General features: G+C 39.4%; 1 long non-coding RNA gene across 1 annotated transcript in view; it reads left to right on the top strand.

Annotated features, from left to right (window-relative positions):
- Positions 1 to 5,957, top strand: part of LOC103458967 (uncharacterized) — a 37,033-nt gene that overhangs the window by 27,350 nt on the left and 3,726 nt on the right. Inside the window, exon 3 of the long non-coding RNA XR_532651.1 lies at positions 4,769 to 4,911. This is a non-coding gene — a long non-coding RNA (uncharacterized LOC103458967). The remainder of the gene's footprint in view (positions 1 to 4,768; positions 4,912 to 5,957) is intronic.

Genomic DNA, 5,957 nt, shown 5'->3' with positions numbered 1-5,957 from the left:
CTCGCCCGAAACGTTGGCTGGAGATGGGCACCAGCACCCCTCCCAACCCCACTGAGTGAAAAAGGGTGCAAGAAAATGGATGGATGGATGGATGGGATGTACTGCTGACTTGTCAAAAGGCTGGCAGAACGTTATTTGATAAAATCCTAAAGTGTGTCACAAGCCGCAAAATATCACTAAATACGATGATGATGATGATGTTCACATTAATACTCTGTATTCAAGCATATTAATGTGAAGTTGAGTATAAGGAAATGTGTGGTTGAAAAAGGTACACAAGCAACAGGGATAATTGCCGCCTTGGGAGGATTGTGAAGCAAAGCCAGTAATAGAATGTGGGGGATTCACAAAGCATGGACTGCAGCTGAGACCAGTGCATCAGCCACCATTCAACAGAGTCCCCAAAGTCCTATTAAAGGTCAAAGGTCATTTGTATTTGATTTGGAAATCAAGGTTCCAGAATCTGGAGGAAGGGACAGGAGACATCCACGTTTCTGTGAAGTTCCCACAATTTGCAGGACGATGAAATCTGATGTTGTTGACACTTAGTGTTTGCCTCTGCAGAGACGCTCAATTCAGTTTCAGTTCAGTTTATTTTCAGACCCATTCAGTATATTAGAAGATAACTGAAAAGTCATTGTTTTAGGAACTTTATCACTAAGTGAAGTTAGGATATTACATGAGAGCAACAAATTGAGGAAAAACACTCAAATGTGGGCTTAATCAACAGCATTAGTACCTGCTTATAAGTTTTTATTTTCAAAACTAGATACTTTTAATCAGACAAGCATATTGAGACATATATTCCAATTTATTGAATATTTAACATCCAATTCACATCTATTGCTGTCTCAATGCAACATTAATTTTCAGAAGTATCCATTTGATAAATTCCAATCATATCTAGACTGATCTCATAAAACATTGCAATTACAGTTTATTATACGAGTTTCAGTTGTATAATGAAACCCTGAAAAAAAAAAAAAAAGCTTCTCCAAGATTCTGTAATTTACTGAGCTGCACCTGTTTATAAGATTTTCTTTTTCAGGGAACATCTTCTGCTGATGCATTGCCTTGAGTTCAGTTTTCAGTATTCCCTATCTGGGATTTATTACTTTTTAATTCAAAAAAATATGTTGGTTTCTATCTTATTGAATATGTATTTACAGCATTGACATGGAAGGAATCTTAATTTTTGCTTTCAACAATCTTTCCTTTAATAATTATTTCTTTTAAAAACAGGGGGAAAAAATAACTCCTCAGTTTTTCTGAAGTCCTCTGACTCCTAATTCTTGTAGCGAAGTTGTTGAGTGGCAGCAGCTCCTGCAGGAGCTGAAGCTTCCCGTTGGACTTTGGAGACATTTTTTTTGTCGAGTGCCGTTTTTATGGTGTTGTTGTTTGTAAGAAGAGCAGCCGCTTGTAGGAGGAAGCATTCCTGTCAACAAATTTCCAACAAAGTGCTGTAATGAATGAAAAAGAAAACTTGAAGGAGAGCAGCAGACCGAACTGGGCCCACAGCACCACTGTCACAAACACGGTCTGTGGCTGATTTAGATCATCTGTTCTCAACTCGGAGGCTTTTACTCCATCTGCCAAATATGACAGCTGCTGCTGCGTCTCAATGCTCCAATCTATGAAATTAAAATTCAGACTTAATCCGCCTGCAGCTCATCATTGTGCATTGAGCCTGTGTCCAACATGACAATGTTTTTGCCACGTCACTGTAATCTGAATGCTGTGGCTTAACCCTGCAGGAACCTGAGAGGCTGCTCTAAGAGTCAGATTAACTGTACTGGCTTGAAGTGTAATGGATTACCTGGATCTGTGACCGGATTACACGGATCTAAATCTACCGAACAGAATGGGAATCCTGAGATGTTTTTAGCTTAATGTGCAGAAATAGACAAGTAGTCAAGTTAGTTTTGATTAAATTCTTAGGTGCAGAGAAAATTTAATTCCATAATGAGCTTTAAATAAGTTGAATCCAAACTCGGACGGTTTGTGGACCATGATACCTATCCATGAATGATGGACATCCATCTATCATCCGTCTGTCCGTAACCAAAGCCAGCCAGCATTAGCTTCTTTTTTGAGGTTTGGACACAGAGGTAACGTTTCCTGCAGGCTATTTTTGAAGAACTTAGGGGAATGCAGAGGTTATAATTGACAGACAGTCCTCCAGAGATGTCTGGGTCGCCCCAGTGTCTCCCTCTAGCAGGATATGCCTCTAAAAGAGATCCCCACACGGCATCCTTATCAGATGGCCTGTCTTCAGTTGAATCCCTTCTACAAAAAGGGGTCCAGTTTGAGATAATCTGTTTGAATGGCCTCAGTTTGGAGAAGCAGAGATTATTTATCACTGTCGAGAGGCAGTAACAGCTGATCACACTGAGACGGGTTCTGAAGCACAGCAGTTCGGTCTCACACACATTTTTTGCATTTTTTATTTAGTTGTGTAATCAAGTATTTAGCAATTGGTCTCTATGCATGTTTCTCTTATTTTCTCCAAGGCTTACTCTGATATTGAGCAACCCAGAAAGATGACAACTACAATCCATAAAGCCACGTCAATAGATGTAATTGATATTGTTGGTTAAATTTTCTAAATACACTCTTTGATACTTTCATGAAACGGCATTCTGACAATCAGTCTTTTGCTCTCCCAGTTTAAATGCTTTCAGCTGATTTGAATCTTACCTAAAACTTTGCCTGAAGCTCTGGATGAGACTTTAATACCCACTGAAACACAGTCGACCTGTTCTGAGTGAATGCTTCCAAAGTATTTCTGCAGACGTCCTTTGGAGCCCAGACTCTGGCACCGCGCCTCAGTCTTTGCTCCACATCTTCTGCTTTCCATGAAGGAGCAGAGCTCAGACAGACAGAGAGCAGCTGAGACGACAACAAAGAGGTTTCTGTCAGGGCTTCAGGTGAGGCTGCTGTGACATGAGCTTCAGTGAGAGTCAAGTTTCTGAGCTGAGAGGAAAAGCTCAGTCAGGGCTGGATTATTAAGCAGGAACAAACGCTCCCAGTCGTCCATCTGTTTGGGTGGTTTGACTTCAGGGAGGACACAAACGATCTGTTTCCGATATCCTAACAGCCCTGATGGTTTGAGGGGATTATTTAGCATTAAACGTTCATTGAAAATAAATTAAAAAAAAAAAAAAAATATATATATATATATATATACATATATATATATATATATATATATATATATATATACAGGTTAATTTTGGATAAATAAGCATAAGTCCCAAAGGTATTTCTGCTCTCCAGTAGGGAATGTCTGGAATGCTGTCCAGAGATGTTTCTGTATGCAAGTGTTTATGGAATTAGTTTAAATGAAGCTTAAAGTTGGCGATTAACATGAAAAACCAGACGAGAGCTCCAGAAATGACTAGATGGAGAAAACTCACACGTTCCTGAGACACGGAGAACTGTGTGAAATTTCCCATGAACCGGGCAGAGGAGAGTGTAAAGTCTTGGGAGAATTTTGTCTGATCTGATGAGCGAGAAATTGTAATTTCTTGGCTACATATAAATCAAATATGTTTTAATTGTTTGATGCACAATATGCCTTTGATTCAGAAAAGGGGAGGAACCAGAACCATGATAATTTGTGTGCCATGGAAAGTTGTAACCTATATGCGATCAATCAGAACTAAATCCCAGTCTGTTGGTCTGTTAGATTTTCTGAATGATCTAAAATGTCCCATCAAAGCCTCTCATGATTAAGATGGACCTTTGCTTGAGAAGCGTTTGCTCAAGAGGACATGTGTCTGTTTCTGTGAAACGGTGTTTACTGCCACCTGCTTCATGTGGGTTTTTATCTGCGTAGGAAAACACAAAGAACCTGCTGAAGGTTCGTCCCTTCACATGTCGCTCCTTTGTGAATTTAAATCAGATTTCATCATGTTTTACACTCCAGCATAAATTCTTTGTTAGATCTGGTCTCCATCAGCTCCCGGGCAGATCATGGCTTGCATCATGTCTCCATCGTCAGCAGGCATCAAAGCAGCTTCCTGCAGAGACATAGTGAAGGTTGCTCTCAGCTAAAGAGAGCTTTTCTTTGTGTTTTAGATGAAATGTTTTGGGGGTAATTTTTTTTTATATGCATTTTTATCTTCAGGTTCACATCTCTACAGGTGTTTTCTGCATGGTCTTTATGTTACCTGATGAACAAGTTGAAAACCCCCAGGCTAGAATCCAAAAACTAAAGTATTTATGATGAAGGATAGACTATCCAGCTAAAATTGTTTGATCTGAATGAATGGAGGTAGAAAAACAGTTTTTTGATTACATTTTTGCGCAATGCTATCGCCTCGCTCTGAATGAAGTGCTGTTATGTTGACAACAGTTTTCTTTGCAGGTCTCTCAACTCATCAGCAGATTCAGCTGTCTGTCTTCCTCTTTCTCACTGCGACTCTAAACAGCCTAGTGACTGATGCTCAAAACAGCTGTACTCAAGGCGTAAAACCAATTTGTGCTTTCATTATGTACTGGCGGTTTGGACAGGATGATACTCCTCTTTGTCTGATGGCAGATTGATGGCTGCTTCTCTCCTTCAGATGGATTATAAAGGAAGAGCTCTGATGCCAGAAAATATTGTTTAGTCCTGACTGAAGCTTAAATGACTCCAATCGATGATAGGAGTCCTGTGCTGTTAATTCATGTGTCCTATATGACTGCAATGCACATCTGAGAGAAAAATTAAAAAGACAGCTTAATGCACCAGCATTAATTTCAGTTTTTATTTTTGTTTTTTCAGGGCAACGACAGATTGAGAAGATGGTGTTTTCAAGTTTGAAGAAACTTTGGTTCAGTGGGGCGGATAGTTGAAACCAGAGAGTTGTGGGTTTGAATCTAGGCTCCTCATCAGCCGCATGCTGAACTCCACTTTACCCTGCACACGTGAGTACGAATGTGTAAATATAGAATTGCCATTGATCATTAGTTACCATGGTAACAAACCCAGGTAAGATGTGAAATAGCAGGGCGATAATGAACCTTGGAAACTGAACCTGAAGTGACCTTAAAAAGCCACAAATCCTTCTTGTAACCAGATATTTTGAAGAAACGTTCTGCTCTCCTTTACATACAGCTAAACCAGATATATTCGTTCACTACATAAAAGACAAACCTTCAGTCTGACTGATTTTTGAGGTTAGTTGGGTTCATGAGAATTATTTCTATATGCTGAATGACAGGAGATGGATTTATGTCCCGCAGAACAAAATGTTTTAGTGTGAACAGCATGAAACAAAAACAGAAGGTGGTGTTAAGATACTCTCCAGGGCTATTAAGATCGTCATTATCCACAGTGAAATAAATCCGGTACCAATATGGGCTGAAGTGCCACTCAGAAAAAATAAAAATAAACCATTACAGCAAAATCAGCATAAAAGCTTAGGTTATTTTTCAATTGAAAAAAGACCTTGATTTCAGGAAATATGTCCTGTGGGCTAATGAAACCGAGGAGCTGGATGAAAAACGGGGGACGGGGCAGCCTGCCTATTCCAGCTGTGAAGTACTGGGAATCATGTGTTGGTCTTTTGCTACAGGATGCATTGGTGCACTTTGCAAAAATAGCTGAAACATCAAAACATTGACCAGAAAGTTAAAGAATGGGCGTAAAAGTTTCTTGTGGAAGAAGACTGAAATGTTTGACCCAAGTCGTATAATTTCAAAAGCAATTCTACCAAAACTAAGCAAATGTATATAACATTAAAAAAATTCTCAAACTCGTTGTGAAATTAAGCAGGGAGAAACAGTTTTGAAAAGCTTTTTTCAGTTCTATTTTATCTTTATAATGTTATAAGTAAGATAAAATACACCCATTTCCATTAATAAAGTGCAGCAGCATAAACTCTGTTCTATGTGCAGACACACACACGCACACACACGCATGCACACGCACACACACACACACACACACACACACACACACACACACACAC

The sequence above is a fragment of the Poecilia reticulata genome, linkage group LG22 (genome assembly GCF_000633615.1).
Source record: "Poecilia reticulata strain Guanapo linkage group LG22, Guppy_female_1.0+MT, whole genome shotgun sequence".
NCBI classification, from domain to species: domain Eukaryota; kingdom Metazoa; phylum Chordata; class Actinopteri; order Cyprinodontiformes; family Poeciliidae; genus Poecilia; species Poecilia reticulata.
This window is presented reverse-complemented; position numbering and strand designations above follow the sequence as displayed.